General features: G+C 33.7%; 2 long non-coding RNA genes across 2 annotated transcripts; one reads left to right on the top strand and one right to left on the bottom strand.

Annotated features, from left to right (window-relative positions):
* Positions 1–637: 637 nt before the first annotated feature.
* On the top strand, positions 638–8,593 carry LOC128156429 (uncharacterized). The gene is made up of 3 exons (XR_008239718.1): positions 638–664; positions 6,241–6,358; positions 7,659–8,593. It is a non-coding gene; the product is annotated as an uncharacterized LOC128156429 (long non-coding RNA).
* A 6,742-nt stretch (positions 8,594–15,335) lies between these two features.
* Positions 15,336–18,481, bottom strand: LOC128155643 (uncharacterized). The gene is made up of 4 exons (XR_008239626.1): positions 18,402–18,481; positions 18,181–18,303; positions 17,783–17,859; positions 15,336–17,701 (listed from the first exon to the last, which is right to left on the bottom strand). It is a non-coding gene; the product is annotated as an uncharacterized LOC128155643 (long non-coding RNA).
* Between the last annotated feature and the right edge of the window lie 383 nt (positions 18,482–18,864).

The following is an 18,864-nucleotide window of genomic DNA, read 5'->3' on the forward strand; positions in this document are numbered from 1 at the left end:
TAGAAAATCGTTCTCTCTACTCCCCACCCGATCCTTACCATTATCATCTTTTCCTAAAAGAAATCTATCAAGTTTTTTCATCTTTTAGTAGGTGACAACGGAATTCCGTGGTTCCGTACAGATTGACAAGAGACTTTTAGTAAAAGAACTCTGTCTTTTTATATAGGCTTTATGCGAAGGGCAAGACTTGATAAAGCGCTGTTAGAAAAAGAATCCGTGACGGATTGAAAACAACTGTTAGAAGTTCTGCAGGCCGCAATTTATGGACGAACCCGATTTAAAAATTATAATAATCTAAAGATGTTCTTTTGTACAGAACAATGAAATGATTAAAACATTATAATATTCATAAATAAATTTCTCTATAACACGGAAACGAACAGTACCGCAACCTATGGTACAATGTCATAGGAAAACTTGATAGGCTAACGTGTTAATATGTACAACATTAAATGTTTTTCATAGAGTACATGATTTAAGTGAAACTTTCTTAATACAAATAAAATCCTTAAAAATGTAAAAACATATGATATAGTAAATATTAGACCATCCCGTTGTGAGCATCTTGACTTTTCACTTCTAATATTCTAACGTTACCCGTACAATGTAGTCGGGATCGTCTTACTCCATTTTGACCTTCGGATTCAGCAACGTTCCTAAAAAGGTGATGCATAAAATAGTTGTTTTCATATATTTTCATGGATATGAAACATTTTTAACAAACTAATATCGTATTTATATACATTTGTACCATATCGTTCACAAATATTGGGAGGTTTAACGTTAGCATTTCTGTTTCTAGATGGTTCAAACACATTGTAAATAAATCCTTCTTTGGGAAATATATCCATTTGTACACATTGTACATGTCATTCTTTTATCAGAGGCTATATTGGGGCATTGACCGGGTATAGCTTTGGTTTAATGGGTTATCTTTATTCAGCTGACAAACCGAGGGTGGTTGCAGGATACAAAATACTGTCCTTTGGGGATGGGGGGGGGGGGGGGTTGTGAGAGGGGCATGAAATACGAATATGAACTTTGTTTTTTAGCTCACCTGAGCTGAAGGCTCAAATTAGCTTTTTTTTTTTTTTAGAAAGAGCTTTAAAAATAAGGTGAAAGATAGTTAAAATCGTATTGGAAATAAAGATGTTAAAGGTTATCACCATAGTGACGTCATAATGTAGATATGACATAATGAAGATTGCATTATTTTGATAAATTGATGTTTTGTAGCAAAATATGGGTGTTTTCGGATGGTTTTTCGACTGGGAAACATCGAGCGCAGGCTTGCTCAAGTACCATTTTTTAGTATAATGTGTAATAACTATCTGAAGAAAAATATATGTTAAAATCATACTTGAGCAGACCTGCGCTCTATATTTCCGAATGCAAAATATAAAGCAAAAATGAGAATATTTTCATTTTCATTCATACCGTACATAGTCCCCTTTTTACATAGAAATACTGTATAAAAATCTTTAGACATCGTGCTCTTTAAAACGATTAGGCCAAGAATGCTATTTCTTGTCTGGAAGTATCCTCAGCCAGTCGGGTAATGTAGATTCATGATCCCCAAGGCTGAGGTGGGGATACAATTAGGGGTTGAATTTTTACATAGGAATGTATGGAGAAAAATCATTAAACATCTTCTACTTTGAAACCAATAGGTTAGGAATGCTTTAACTTGTGTTAAACGAGTCCCAGGTAGTGTAAATTTAAGTTTGTTTAAATCATAATTCCCCGGGTAGGCTTGGGCCACAATGGGGTGAGGGTCAAATTTTTACATAGGAATATAAAGAAAAAAGTCTTTAAAAATCTTCTTCTAAACCATTTGGCCAGGAATGCTGTAACTTGTGTGAAAACCAATCTAATTAAAATTAGACGTTCTGAATCTGCTACCGCTTCTCAAACATCTAACAACATCCCATGCAGGGTCACGTCAATGTGACCTTTCAGTTAACCAATGAAATCACTTGTTCCGACTCTTTGGGTGAGTGCTCGGAACTTCTCGACTTTTTTATCGACATACGTAGATGACCGAGGTGTTCAAAGCGAAAGAAAACAAAAATGGCGCAGTCCATGACACCGTTTGAGAAGCGGTAGCGGATTCAGAACGTCTAATTTTAATTAGATTGTGTGAAAACATTACAAGGTAGTGGTTATTCAAATTCCCCAGGTGTTGGTTTGGGCCACAATGAGGGGGTCAAATTTTTACATAGAAATGTATAGAGAAAATTCATTTTTAAAAAGTTCAGTCCCAAAACCAATAGACCATGTATGTTGTTACTTGTTAGTAAGCATCAACAGATAGTGATGATTCGATGATTCCTGGGGGTGAAAGTGGGCCACAATGGAGGATCAAATTTTTATATAGGAATGAACAAAGAAAAATCTTTCATATTAATCTTTTTTTAACCAATATGACATGATTAAAAATCATCTTGTTACCATAGGGGCTTTATGTTTAACATATGAATATCTAAAGAAAAATTATAAAATTTTGTCAATATACAAGCATCTTTCCTCGTGCATTGTCCAAAATTTTTGTTTGACTCTAGGGATGGGACGATGCACCGGTGCATCACGGTATTTATTTTGACGATATTTGGATCAAGTACAAAGATGGCAGAAAACCTCGTAAAGTTGTCAAAAGTGTTATGAAGCTAAATCTTGAGTGTGGAAAACTTTTGGATTACATGTTTATGAAAAAGTAGTGAATACAAGACTAAAGTAATTTGTAAATTGTGCAATGCTCATTTTAAATATAATGAAATCACTTTGAACATGCAGTAATACATTAGCAGATTCAAAAAATTTAAAGCCCTTATTCATGTTTTCATTAAGTTGCAATGTATCGTGATATGTATCGTATCGCATCTCATGTAACCTGATATGTACCGAATCGGCTAAGTAAAGTATCGTCCCAGCCCTTAGTTATATGACTCCACACAGCTGATTGTTGCTCAGGTGATCAATGTGGCCCATGGGCCTCTTGGTTTTATTTTTTTTTCATTTTATTCACTAGGATATTCAATGTTTTGTGGTTGGATAGAAAGTTAGTTCATGAGTGAGATAGTATTTTTTTTTAAATACATGTAGTTTCACGAGTTCTTTGTTTTTCTCTGCAGTGGTTCATACCAGGTCCTTCATGTAACCCACATCAATCATTATAAAACATTTTTTATTGTTTATACATGACTTTACATCTATTCATTAAGAAATTAATAAATTTATCATAGAGAGTAAGTAAAATTACCTAAATTATTGTTAATACACATCAGTTCGTTAAAAAAGAAATAACCAAATCGTCCTGAGGTATTTATGATCTATACCCCATTACATTAATACAATGGGTACAGATTTTTTTCATATTTCTCGAACATGTATCACTATCAGATGATTGGTCCTTATAAAATTTCACCCAGTTCACTTGTCCATTAGTTTTATAAAAGCTAAGGCCATTGCCACATGCTGCTCTTTTATAGATTAAGTATATCAGCCTTAGCCTGGAATTTGACTTTCAGAAAATCAATTTTTGACTGATATCCTATGTAAAATTAAGGAATTTTTTTTTTCAAAAGAAATGATTTCATGTTTAACTGTCTTATTTATTAATAAATTAATAGATAATTTTGGTTATCATTGACCTAAAATGAAATAGATCAATCTGTTGATCATTTTGTACATGTATTATGTAAATCACATAAGATGGTTTCTTTGGATACATGAAAGTATTATGGATCAAGATCAGTATTTAGAAATTTAAGCAACATAATACTGATAACTCTATTTACTCATATGCTTTCAAGAGAAAACCCTAGCTATTTACTAGGTAACTTTTGTTTATTTATTTTTTTTAAGTCTTCCAAAATTATAATGAAATATAATTCTAACAAGAATATTTAGGGAAAATATATTTATGCTCGTTTCTAAGCATGTAGAATAAAAATAAAATAGCTTTGAGGTACCGTAGATCACTACACCATGAAATATTTTCTCAAATCAGCAGAAAATTACTTGATTATGATAAATATCATAGTGAAGAAGAAGTGTTTAAGTCAAATAGGCAAATAATGTGAATTTTAGATGAAAATTACATTTTCAAAAATTTAATTCAGTTAACATGAACAAAAGCTCCTGGCGGTTTTGAACTCATGATCTGCGGTCCAGAAGCCAAATACTTTAACGACTGAGCTACGACAATATACAAACAACTCAAATGATATAAACAGTTTAGAAAACATTTAAATCGCCATTTTGTGACGTATTGTCTTAAAAAGTATATGTGTAGGTATAGTGAGGTACCTTAACAAGTATGCCTAGATCAAATTATTTCCCTTTTTGTGTTTATCTCCCTTATTACACTGGAATTGATTACAGGAAGTGATAAATGTTCAAAAAAATTTGAACAATCATTCAGGTTTGATTCAACCTTGCAACGCATTGAACGCAATGATGTTTATACAGGAAAACTTAAGCAATCTATATTTTCAAATAGATTATGCAATCAACACAGCCCAGTCATAGATCATTTAATGTTAATTAGGATATGTGATTGCAGTAGTATTTTAACAGATGTGTTCTAAATGAATTTCTACCTCATCTTGGTTTCTTTGTTATAAATACATTTTAAGGGATCAATTAGAACAGGTAGGGACACACCGGTAATAGCGTGTGAATAACGTCAGACGTTTTGTGCATATGGATGATTACTTTTACTTTGAGTCTGACGTCATCATGGTCATTTCTTGCATTCCATGATTTTTCTTATGATTTAAAGGTTTAGCCCAATCAATTTCAGTCCTCTCAGTTTTACAGAGTTATGATTTACAATCAATTTTTGCAAGAAATAGATGAAATAATACTTGGTGGATGTAAATATTATAGATTGATATTAACCACACTAATTGATTTAATTATTTTAGGCAAAAATATATACTTCTAGTTAGTTTGACCTCTGCCATATCATTAAGGTAATGTTTTAAAGCTTTAAACAAGTCATATTCTCTATAAGAGGACAATTGATCATAACAATTAACCTAAATATACACCATGGTTTCATTATACCATACATGAGACCACGAGGACCATTGCAACCTTTATACTGAAAACCAATTTTTTTCTTCGCGTCTAAGAAATTTTTACAAGGTTAGCAAGAACTTCTATTGCAATCTGTGTTTGACCATTGAGGTCAAGGTTTCTAACCAATACACTGTATGTAATTGGTATGTAGTCCTTGTTCCCTGGAGGAGAGGGAGAGGGTAGCATGAATCAGAGGATCTTTTACAAATTTTAAAATGAAAATGCTCTCAAATTTTTTAAATTGGTTTTATCTGTTAGAGGTATCTTTTATCTAATCACGTCAGTAAATTGCGAGAAGGAAATGATTAAGATCCTTATATTTAACCCATATTTTTTATTTCATATGTATTCAGATGGAGGGGCGATGGATGAAATGAAGACCAGCAGATATCAAGCAAAGACGAATGGAGGTTATGGGACATGCTGGATAGAGAGCCTGACAGGGAGCTCAAAGTGGATCTCGATGGGAAGTTAGTTGTCCCCAACATCATTGAAGTAACCTGTATAAAACCGTACACAGTACTAGTGTTCCAGCAGTCAAAGACATATTGGTTGCAATATAGCTGACAGTGTCATTGTAAGAAAAATTGTGAGGAGACATATGAAACTGATAGACCCTGAAGCTTAAGTATGCAGACCTGATGGCAGACTGCAAAGATGGTGCTCTTGGCTGTTGTTAATAGAGGTTGGTTGCAGAGGGTTCCCTGCGCAATCTATGGGGAACTCCAAAGCTGCTCCTTAGATAAGAACAGTTGGGAAGAGCATGTAAAAAAGTAATAAGAGGACTGGAAGAAACAGCAGAGAGGTCATCTTGCTGGTTATGGCACCATCCAGATCTCTAAGCTTTGCTGGATGTCGGGTCCATCAAGTGGTAGATTGGAGAATGTCATTGCCCGGCAGGGTCAAAACATTTTGAGATAGTTAGAGACAATAGTTGGCGATCTGAAACAAGCACAAGAAGCGGAATATATTTATAGAGATTGGCATACAATGTACATCAGAGTGCCAAGCTGACAGAGAGATAAAAAAAATCCATCTTTAGTAAGTGTATACCACCTATCCCTTGTGACTCAATCCAACCATATTTAAAGTCATTAATTGTATGCATATTGATGTTTATCAAATTGTACGTACCTGGTAATTCTTTTCTTACAGATCCTAATGCCATTTTGATGATCATTCATCATAACTGCCTAAACAACTACTAGAGATCCATTTGTTTTCAAGCAGAGAGAAATTCTTTGTTGATAGTATTTTATGGAAAGCAATACCAGTAAGTTGTTTGTCAATATAAATGTTATCCTAATGATAGGTAACAGTTAATGTTAGTGTTTATTAATATATTGCACAATGCAAAAATTTATGATGAATTTTACAGTTATTAATAAATGATAAGAGATTTACCTTTAAGGTGTGATGCTAATGTTCTAACTTTTATGAAATTATAATCTATAAACCATTTATTTGCATATGAACCTTTCTATAATTTTTTAATTAAAGCCCCTCTGTGCGGGCTTCTTATAGTGATCAGTCGGTCCATTCTTTGGTCTGTCTGTCCATCTAATATCTTCTCTCCCCTTGGCTAAGTCTGGCTCATACTTCACTCACAGAGTGCCAATGGTCAAAGGATTAACTGTGACCTTGATCCCAGTCCCTTAAACGTTCTACTTTCCCACGTGAACTTTGAGTGTATGCTGAGCAAACAGTGAGCTCACGCTTAACGGAATTTGGTGAGCGCTTATGAACGGTGAATGATGAATGAACGCAGAGTGCAAACACGAGAGAAAAGTGTAGGGTAACTGTATATGAAAGCAAGATGAACGATTTATTTGGAGTGCCTTGGGAGTTATCTTTACATTGGGTTTCATCATTAATCAGGAAAAAATAGCAAGTAAACGACATGTATCTATTTTTATAGGGATCAGCCTCAATATAATATATTCTGACTGAACGATGAGTGAACATAGAATGCAATGCAAACAAATGTGAAAACATGATGAGCTAACAGTGAGCGCTTTGTGAATTATGAGCGCGAACGGAGCGAAGCGGAGAGCACAAGTGAATGCACAAAAAATGAGAAAGTAGAATGTTTCAGAGACTGTAAATCTAGCCTCAAGCTCAAATGTGAAGGTCATAGCAGAATGATATGACTCCAGAATTGTCTGGTGCATATTTTCTCTCTTCTCCACATAAAGAGCTTTTAGATTAATGGTGTGCAGTGACTAAACCAAATTAATGGGAAGGTCATAACTTATCTCATTAAATTATAATCAGTTGCTTAATCTTGCTCAGATTGAGCTAAAATGTCTGTATGTATGGTAAGGGGTAATGAGATTGAATTAAAAGTTCTATGCCAGCTGGAAAATTTACAGTATAGGTCAAGTTTCAGCAAAATTCTCTGAAATACTTTTCATCCTATTGTCCATTATTTGAGCAGGGCCCTTTGGGATGGTCACCATTTCAATGATGTCTAGTTAATATATAGTTAACATGGAGTTCAGTATTGAAGATACATTGTATCTAAATTTTGTATCTTTACCTTATTCATTGATCGTTTGAAAAATATATTTCAGGTTGCAGTGTTTTGTATGACATCTCCTAATATCTACAGCTTAGTAGGATCAACAGTAAGAGGAATGGTGAACAAACAAGCCAGTGCGGAACTCCCTTTCATCTAATTTTTGTGAAAAGTGGTTTAAGCGCAACGAAGATCATTTGGTGTCAAATAAAGGACATGAAATTTACCAATCTGTATACAGAGTCAATCATAAATCTAAAGAAACAGCTCTCCTAAAGGTGCATCTTGACGTCGTTCATTGATTCCAACTTGTATGCAGTGCAGTACTCTTGATGTTTGAATTCCAGCAGACATTGACTTGATCGACCATTCTATCCTCATTGATTGCCTTGAATATTTTTACGGCATCCCTGGCGACGCTTTTTGGGGGATAAAAATCTTACCTTAACAACAGATATCAAATACATGTGGCTGCAGTTATCTCAGCTGTGTCATCTGATTACCGGTATGAGCTAATATTTGATGTTCCATAAGGATCTATCTTAGCTCCTATATTCTACCATATTCTCGAAAACTATAAGCAATGGCACCCTATCAAGACTTCAGAGAATATAGAATACTGCGGCTAGCGTAATAATGAGGACTATGAAGCAGGATCATAATACTTCAACCCTGATTTCTCTGCACTGATTGCCAGTGGAGTTCCAGTCCCAGTATAACATTATTATAACTGTATTCAAAGCCCCTATGGATGTCTCCTTTTTATATTCTAGGCCTTGTCAATTTTTATATCCCAGGGAGATCATTACAATCTGAGAATTCCATGTTTAAAAGTTATCTAAAGACTCACTGTTTTAGGATGGCCTTTTACTGTTAACAAAATTAAGGGGTTTTTTTTTTCTTCTGAGCTGTATAAATTTATTCGACTCCATTGTTTTAATTTTTGTTAAGCCAGTAGAAGCCTTTAAGTATTCAGAACTTTTACTATTACTATTTATCGATTAATTTTTAACCGGGTTTTCCTACGGAAAAATCTGGTTATTAAAATGGTGAAAATGGCAGGAGGGCGGCTGCCAAAAGGGTACCCTCTTAGGGATAACTCCTCCTACAGTTGTCAAGATAGGAAATTGTTCTTTTGCAGATCAATTGTACATATATCAGAGGTGTGCATATTGCTAGGATATTGATTTCCAATAATTTTTGAAAAAAATACCAGCTTTTGAACTTAGTCATTTTTTGGCAAAATGTTGCATAAAGGGTACCCTCATTGTACAGATAACTCCTCCTACAAGCCCCGTGGCCATAAAACTTAGACGAGCTCACTTTTGATCTCAGTCTCACTTGTACAAAAGGAATATATAGTGGAAAAGTGAGACTGAGATCAAAAGTAAGTTCGTCTAAGTTTTATGGCACCAGGGCCAGTTTTCAAGATAGGAAATTGTTTTTTTGCAGATCAATTGTACATATATCAGAGGTGTGCATATTGCTAGGATTTTGATTTCCGATTATTTATGAAAAAATACCAGCTTTTGAACTTAAGTCATTTTTTGGCAAAATATTGCATATAGGGTACCCTCATTGTACGGATAACTCCTCCTACAGTTTTCAAGATAGGAAATTGTTTTTTTGCAGATCAATTGTACATATATCAGAGGTGTGCATATTGGTAGGATTTTGATTTCCGATAATTTATGAAGAAATACCAGCTTTTGAACTTAGTCATTTTTTGGCAAAATATTGCATATAGGGTACTCCATTTCACTGGATACCGGTTAACATGGATTATGGATACAGTTCACATAAAAGAAAACCCAGTTTGCTGTCACATTGACAGCTTTTCACTTGTTAAATCTTATGTCAGATAAGTATCATTTATTTGTACATGCATTTTAATGTTTAAGCACTTATAGAATACTTTTCATTATCTTGAGTGCTATACAAATTTTATAATAATGATTTTAAAAAAGATCAGTTGCCATATTTTATGTTACAATCTTATATTACAATCAACAATTTCATCATTTTTTGCCTTTTTATTTATGGTAGAAAAAACCAATATGATACAATTTGATACAGTGTAAAATCAATTTCAAATGACTTTTTTTTAATAGTAGTAACATTTTACATATATTGTTCACAAGCGCTCTCTGTCTTTATTTATGTATAAAAAAATTATATCAATGGATCCAGAAATTCTTCCAGGGGCATCTGGTGTGTTTCAAAGGACAACATGAAATTATCTGTATATTTAAACTTTGATGCTGTTTTATACATTCTTATGATTATGATAAAGTGTAACAGTATTAGATTCAGTAACTTTATAATAAAAATTAAAATTACATTGAATTTTTTTTTATCTGCATGCATTCCTGCACACTTATATTTTCATATATTTATTTACACAATAATGTAATCATTATAAAATTAATCAGCACAACAACATGTTTATAATCTACAAAAAAAAAAATGAACCTAATATTTAATATGGTATAACATAATGCCAGGTTAATGGTCTAGTATGTCAAAAGTCTCTTATTGTAACATTGCAGTGGAAAAACATGTCATACTATGGTATCTTGCATTTACATCATGAGGGAATGACAGCATGGTTGGAATATCACAGTGATTGGCCTTTTACACTAAACTCTCTCTCTCTCTCTCTCTCTCTCTCTCTCTCTCTCTCTCTCCGTTTAGTATGCTTACCAGTTATATATACCAATGATAATACCAATTTTTCCATTATTTATTTCACGCCTACATAAAATCAATCGTATAGGGAGTGATCGCAAATTTAGAAGTATAAAGATTAAATATGCTTATTTTAGATTCTATGTGCAAAACTATGCACCTTTTGAAATACCAAATTATCATTTGCTTTCTTTAAAAATTAAAGCATCATTTGCATTCAACTTTGAAGTACAGAGCAATTTGTAGTAAAATATTCCATCAAATCAAAATTTTGTACACTGTGTAATATTCAGGTTATATTACAAAGGAGATCTATTTCATACTAGAATTTTACTCTGTAAGAACCTTTACATCTAGAAAGATTGTACAATTAGTCGTATATATTACCATTTGAGTCTTATGAGACACCTCCTTATTATGACGCACTACCGATTGAAATGAACAATAAAATCAAGTAGGATTTTATAAGAAATTTTCTTGGGTGAGAGGTGTACCAAGACTATGGAATTCATGAGTCTGAATCCGCCCGGGCCTTTATAATTTTTGCTTTTCCGGAAATTTTAAAAAACATACTTATAATGGGGTGCGTCTTTTTACCCCAATGAACCCCAATGATACCCCAATGAACCCCAATGAACCCCAATGAATCCCAATGATACCCCAATGATACCCCAATGAACCCCAATGATACCCCAATGATCTTTGAAATACCCAAAGTATGTTCATAATTGATACACTTAATGAATTTTATGTAACAACATGTTACACAAATGAAATTTCAACTACGTGCCGTTTTTTCACCGATTGGGCCATATCTTGTAATGGGGAATGATTAGAATTTTTTAAGCTAAAATTTGAATCAAAGATTGTTTGTGACCTGTAATTATGTCCTGATGGGAGCTTTGGTCATTGGTGTTAGTTCAACATAACTTTAAGAAAAAGAGACATATCGATTCTTTTCCATTAGAGAATGACTTCAGTTTTAATATTTTCATTTGTGAGCTTGCTCGCAGTACCTCTAGTTATTATCAAATGACTATTATTATCAAAGTACATTGTATACATTTATTAAATTATACAAAACATATCCCCAATATTAATAACACAAGGCACCTTTAACGTGTCGGGTCGAAAGATATCTATAGATACTAAGCCAGTAAATTGAATATATAGAGCACAGAAAATGGCTAACAACGCGAATTTTCACAATTTCAATTTTTCGTGTCGCTAGCCATTTTTAGTGCTTTATATACGTGCGGACCCATATACGAGAGTTTTTCAGTAATTATTGAGACATTTTCTCTTATTCGTTTAGGAACAAAAATTAGCCCTTGAAATTTCACAAAAATCTAAATAAGGATAGAGTTTATTGATGTGAAAAGTTTTCTGTCTACGGCATGATTAGATCATCCCTAGTTAGCTGTTCAACGTGCCTTGGACCACTGACCCGGCGCAAGTTCAGCAAATTTTCATTGGGATATCATTTGGTATCATAGGGGTATCATTAGGTGTATTTGGGTATCATTGGGGTAACATTGGGGTTCATTGGGGTATCATCGGGGTTCATTGGGGTATCATTGGGGTTCATTGGGGTATCATTGGGGTTCATTGGGGTGTCATTGGGGTTCATTGGGGTAAAAAGACGCACCGCTTATAATGTTCTTTTATCTACATTATATCGGCAGGTGTTCCATACCACCTTAATCTAAATAATTTACAGTAAACACTCTGTGATAATACAGTCACATTAATTGTATCTTTAAAGACAAAGCACCTTTTCAAATTCTTCAGGATTAAATACACAACACTTACAATAACCAGTGCTAGCTCCACTCCAAAAGGCAGCTTTAATTGGTCAAATTCTTAGTAAAAGCCCCTTTTTGTGACTATTTCGGAATAAATGCAAAACCCTTATTCACCGAAGCAAGTATCATTGGTTTCACCTTAATTAATGATTAATCATCATTTAATTACATGTATTACATTTTACTTACTCGTCAGAAAGAAAAACTTAACATTTACTCCACCAAAACTTAACCGTAGTCAAACTTCAAACCTAAGCCTATAATTTTAACCCCCCCCCTTAGCCCTAACAGCTCCAATTCCTCCCCACCTCAACCCTAACCCTAACATCAATCCTCACAGCAACCATTAGCTTAACTTCAATCCTAATTCAACCCTAACCCTAATTCAACCCTAACCCTACTTCAACCATAACCCTAACTTCAATCCTCATAATAACCCTAACCCTAGCTTCAACCCTCACCATAACCCTAAGTTAACCCCAACCTTAAACCAAACCCCAACTTCAACTCAACATAACCTTAACCCTCACCTCAACCCTAAACCTAACATCAATCCACACAGCAACCCTAAGCCTAACTTCAACCCTAATTCAACCCTAACCCTAATTCAACCCTAACCCTACTTCAACCCTAACCCCAACTTCAATCCTCATTATAACATTACCCGAACTTCAACCCTCACTATACCCTAAGTTTACTCCAACCTTAAACCAAACCCCAACTTCAACTCACTATAACTCTAACCCTCACTTCAACCCTAACCCTAACTTCAAGCCGTACCATAACCCTAACTTCAACTCTCACCATAACCCTAAGTTAACCCCAACCTTAAACCAAACCCCAACTTCAACTCACCATAACCTTAACCCTCACCTCAACCCTAAACCTAACATCAATCCACACAGCAACCCTAAGCCTAACTTCAACCCTAATTCAACCCTAACCCTAATTCAACCCTAACCCTACTTCAACCCTAACCCCAACTTCAATCCTCATTATAACATTACCCGAACTTCAACCCTCACTATACCCTAAGTTTACTCCAACCTTAAACCAAACCCCAACTTCAACTCACTATAACTCTAACCCTCACTTCAACCCTAACCCTAACTTCAAGCCGTACCATAACCCTAACTTCAACTCTCACCATAACCCTCACCCTCACTTAAACCCTAACTCTTTCTTCAACATACCATAACCCTAACTTCAACCCCCACCTTAACCCTAACTGCAATACCAACCTTAACCCTCAATTTAGCTTTACCCCCCCCCCCCCTTAACCCTAATTTCAATCTCCATCTCAACCCTATAGCTAAGCCTAAGTTTAACCCCCCACATACCTTACACCAAACCTAACTCCACCCCAGCCTCCACCCTAACCCCTATGTCAACCCTAATCGTAACCGCTATCTTAACCCCAACCCTTCACCATTTACGGGTCCAACACACAAGAATGGAGAGTGCACGACTGTTGAAACTTAGTTAAGCGAGAGACACCTTTCTGGTATTTTATATAAATTCATATGAAACGAAGTATTTCATATTAGACAAACGGCGGCACCATAGTAATACTATCATATCATCAGTTTTAGTAATTGAAACAGGAATTTAGGTGGAAGATGTAATTAGAAATAAAGGAATTCGTAATAACATCTGAAATTCAAAAAAGAGACGAGTGTCATATTATTTGTGTCCAGTTTTTACTGAAAATGTCAATGGTATATGTACCATTCCAATCTGTTAAATATATATGTTCTGTGTTTGACATTGTACATGTATTTATGGATACAATTGTTTTATTGTTATGATAACATGTACTTCGAAACCAAACGAATTAAAATGAGATTGTGTCAGCTACATGTAGTAATGTCGAAACATTTTTAAAATTTTGAATGCTGTTGAAATTAGCCCCTTCTATCTGTTCTGCTCTTCAGATTTCAATTTTCTATAAAATGTAATTAAATTTCCTATATACGCGATATAAACAACAATTGCATATATTAATACACATCGCGTACCATCTCTACTACGGTGTGAATAAGTAAAGTAAAATTAACAATAAAAAAAATGTTCCAGAATAAATGAATCGGAAAAATGAAAAACGTGCACGTATATTTCATTCAATGATAAGCGTATTCAACACACAAAACACATTCATTTCGTTCTTGTATAGCGTTTCACTTGAAGCAAATGACTTTTCCACTCTAACGCAAAATTGTTGTAATATTAATGGGGAGTACGAAAAACACCACACTATCAATATAACTATCAAATAAAAAGTATTCTACTTGTATAAATTCACAAACAGAAACATTTACAATTAGACAAGAAGACACCAGCTAGCCCTAAAGACACACGAGAGTCCTTAAGTTGTTAAATTTGTAGTTTAGACGAATATGAATAATAATTATTAATAAGGTCAATAATTAGCACATACATAAATTCCCACACCACATTTTGTTAAACCTTTCCTTGGCAACGAGACCAGTCGGGAATAATCTGAAACAATTTTTTTTTAAAAATCCGATAACTCTGACGATAACTTGTGTCCTGTATCAGTCAAAATCGAATAAATGTGAGCACCGTCTCCGGGATAATGCAGTGACCGAACTTTGAAAAAATGTACTTTATAAGTATAAGTAAATTTAGATGAATATTTGGTGTGTTTTAGTAAGGAGACCGTTACAACTGACTTATTGTGCTATTCGAACACCACTCATTGACTCTTCCTCAAGTGAGTTAACATTTTTACGTTCGTATCGGTAAAAATTTGACCACTTAGCAATTTCCCACGTATCGTTTGCCCTGTAAATAATTACATATCCGGAATGTGAAAAGCCAACTCTTTGGATAAAATCCCCGGAATAAACAAGACAATTATTTCTTGCTAACTTCCGTATCCAGGAAAATTTTAATTCGTAATTATTGTGCCGAAAACATTTTAAAGAACAAATGAATATGTCTCGAGATCAAGGCAGCATTTTGCCAGCACTGCTCACTTGAATACTGACATTTATTACTATCGGGAATACTTAATTTAACTTTCCCGTAAAATAAATGATTGGATATTTTTCAGACATTAATAAATTTCCTCTTTCAGAAAAGTGTAGATGTAAAATGGAGAGCAATTGAAGATGCATCATTAATTACAAGAATGCATGCAATTCCACATTTGGTAATGCTCCCATGGAAGAATTCCACATACATATCTTATTAATACAAACAAACACAGAACATAATTCTGATTAAATTCTTGCTGATTTATTAGTGTTTATGATACATATTTCATAGTACTTATAAGCACAGTCTATGTAAACTAATTAATTCTTTATATTAAGAAGTTATGTTAGGCCACACCAATATAATTTTTTGTTCGTCTGACCCACACGATTGTATTCAAATAAAAACTAATTTAAAAATAATATCATTATGATTTCCCGCATCCAGGAAATTCTGCACTGTTTTCTGCTCTAAATCTGCTTTATTTTTTGGCATTTTAAATCATATTTATTCATATATTAGAAACAAGCAGAAAAAATATAATCACCAGCACAAATTTATTTATGTACTGCCCAAATATGTTGCCTACAAAAATTTTTAATGTTATCAAGCAATCGCTCACCAGCGTGTACCTCTTTAATTGGATGTCTGATGAACAAGAAATTACCGGGTATATTGGTGTGGCCTTAGTAATACATATGTACATACAAAACTTTCAATATTAGTTATAAATCTAAAGCCAAAAGTTATAATAAATCAAAAAATAATTCCATTCAGCTTTCATAATATAGTAACAAACTAATACATGTAATTCATAACTTATTAATATAATGGTTTGCTAAAAAAAAAAAAAGCACAGCAATACAGCCCATCAATATAAAAATCATGTCTTTCACATTTTCAAGTGTTGTATAGTCCATGTAAAAGATCAGAATATAACACAGTACATGCACGTAACACAAGCAAGATGATTGTAAAACATGAAGAAATACAACAAAGGAGGGCTTATCTCTAACACATAAACTACATGCACAACTTCAAGATTCAGCTATCAAAAATGTTGAAATAGTAAATAAATAATTTTCTCCAAGTTACTCTGGATATTTTTTGTACGTACAGTGTATAACAGATTTTTAAAGAAGCTGTGATACATAAAAGACAATTTAAAAACAGCTTTTCATAAACTCCTCTTCATTAAAATTATGATTTTTGTTTGTAAAATAGATGTATGATACATGAAAAGAAGCTATATATACAGAACTTCTTGTCTAATTTCACATGTAATTTTCTCATCAGGGCTTATATAAAATTACTTTAAGAAATAGGCCAAATTAGAGTTTGCAAATAAATAGTACAAATGATTAACGTATTAAGGTCAGACGACACATTCCTCAATTTTGTATAACTTTTCCCAGGAATTTGTTGGTTTACTACTACTTTGACAAGCTTTCTTGCAAAAAATTAGGGTACCTTACCAGGCATTTCTGCAAAATACTAGAGTATGCAATTTCCTATATAATCTTCTTGAAAATACACTTGAATTGCTGATATAAAAACAAATACATACACAGCACAGCAAAATTCACTGTATTGAAACTCTATCTCGGCCGGGGTGGGGCTTTAAACTCACGACTTCTAGAACCTATACACTTCTGGCAGTGAGCGGCCACGGTTCTAACCACTCGGCCATTTAGACACATAACCTCAATCACTTGAATTTTAATAATTTTTATAATAATCATGAAATTAATATTTTTAATTGGAACTCTTTATTATGAGGAGATACAAAAAAGATTCTCGAGGAACGTGCCGTCTGACCTTATACAGAAATTTTCCCAAACATGTTAAAGATACCTTATATACAGTCCTTCATATTGAACTCAGTAAGTAAAAGCATGTCATAAAAAAATATAAACAGCACAGATAATGCATTAAGTTTATACAAATTGTAAATGACATGTACATGTATTTTCACAAGAAAGAAAAAATGCAGACCTATCATATAGAGTTACAATCTATAGATCATATAGCAATACAATTACCAACCTGAACATGAAAAATACAAACGTTGCTTTCTATAACTGACTGTTGTATATACTGTCAGGAGTTGAAAATTAAAAAAAAAAAAACCCCAAAAAACCCCTTAAAATTCAGATCAAAGTATGCATTTACATCCACTTTTAAGCCTTCTACTATAGTTTGTTAATGCTAGATAATTAACTAATCAATTTCTGTAAGAAAATATCAAAATCTTGCATTTTACACTCTATTAATAATTGAATAGTCTATAAATCCATTAAGATATGTATCATACATCTTTCACAATCTGATGGTCAATGAACAAAATGATAATTTTAGAATGATTAACAAAATTTATACTTATTTTTTATACATTGTATTATCGAAACTGCACACATGACAGGTGTACTCTTGCTTGGGAAGGTTCCTCAAATGTCAAGGATCAGCGTACCAAGAAGCTCATCCGAGTTGGATCCCTGTGATCGACAGTGGCTGTGTGCGAAAGGAGTCATCCATTTGGACATGTGGATTTTCTTCAGGCTTTCCAGCCTCCTCCCGCATCATTGATGACCTTGCACTATCGACCCTGCCAACAAAAGTTACTGATATAAATTGTTATCACTTGTTTACAAATTAGTATAAAATAAATGAAGCTAGTTCATTTCACCTGATTGGCTCTTCATTCATCTAAAATGACCCCAAGATATACTGTGTCCAAAGCAGAGAGTGGAACAGGATCTTGTTCTGAAATATTAGTTCAATGATTATTTTTCTGTAAATCCTTCCGTTTTTAATTTTTGTGCGGTTAGGTACTGACTAAATTTTTTTTTATCATATTCTTCTCAAAGTTTTTTTTTCCAACATTTTTTTATTTTTCAAAATACTTTTTTATGTGCTTGCATGCTTAAATCATCTGATAATGCAGAGCGAGGTATGGCTCCTCTATTTTCATATGACCCAAAGTATAGTACAGTTGAACTTTGAATTCTCAAACACTGATATCTCAAATACAATGGATATGACGAAGTGATTTATAAGTCCAAATTATTTATTTAAGTATTTTACCCTCGATATCTCAAATACTTGGATATCTTGAAGTTTTTTAACAGTCCAATCTAGTTCAATATAAAGAAGTTTGACGGTATGTCACGTTGTAGTACGGAAGGGTATAAAATATTCCTTTTACATCTGAAATATACATAATACAGTGATTAATCCTGAGGAAATGCTCAGAGAGGTACAAGGCTAAGTATCTTCCTTTAAAGTTTGACAAAAACAATGCTTACTTGGACCTTTGGACACTGCAAAATGAGGCATGGCATCTTCTTTTGATGTGAAGCATGGCAGAATATCCTTATCCACATCTACAATATACCAGCAGACAATTGATGAATTCCAATGAAATTGAAGTTTAATTAATCAAAAGAACAAAACAAGGCTAACTTGGACCATCTGATGTTGCATGATTCTATTGAAAGCTATTTAAGCTTACCTAAAAACCCTATCGCAATATTGGCGCACTATACAACACTTTGTGATCAGAATGTTTTGGCTCTTGCATAGGTTGCATGATGTCTCACATTCGTTGCATGCATTTTAGCAATTGCGTCCAGTCTCCTCAAAAGAGTGGACATGCACACATTCAGACACGACCAAATGCAGTCCAAATTATCGTAATGCAATGCACAAACAGTAATACAAACGTCTTGCGATGTTTTGTCTTTTCACACTTTTTAACAGTCAAAAGAG

This window comes from Crassostrea angulata, chromosome 7 (genome assembly GCF_025612915.1).
Source record: "Crassostrea angulata isolate pt1a10 chromosome 7, ASM2561291v2, whole genome shotgun sequence".
In the NCBI taxonomy this organism is placed as follows: domain Eukaryota; kingdom Metazoa; phylum Mollusca; class Bivalvia; order Ostreida; family Ostreidae; genus Magallana; species Magallana angulata.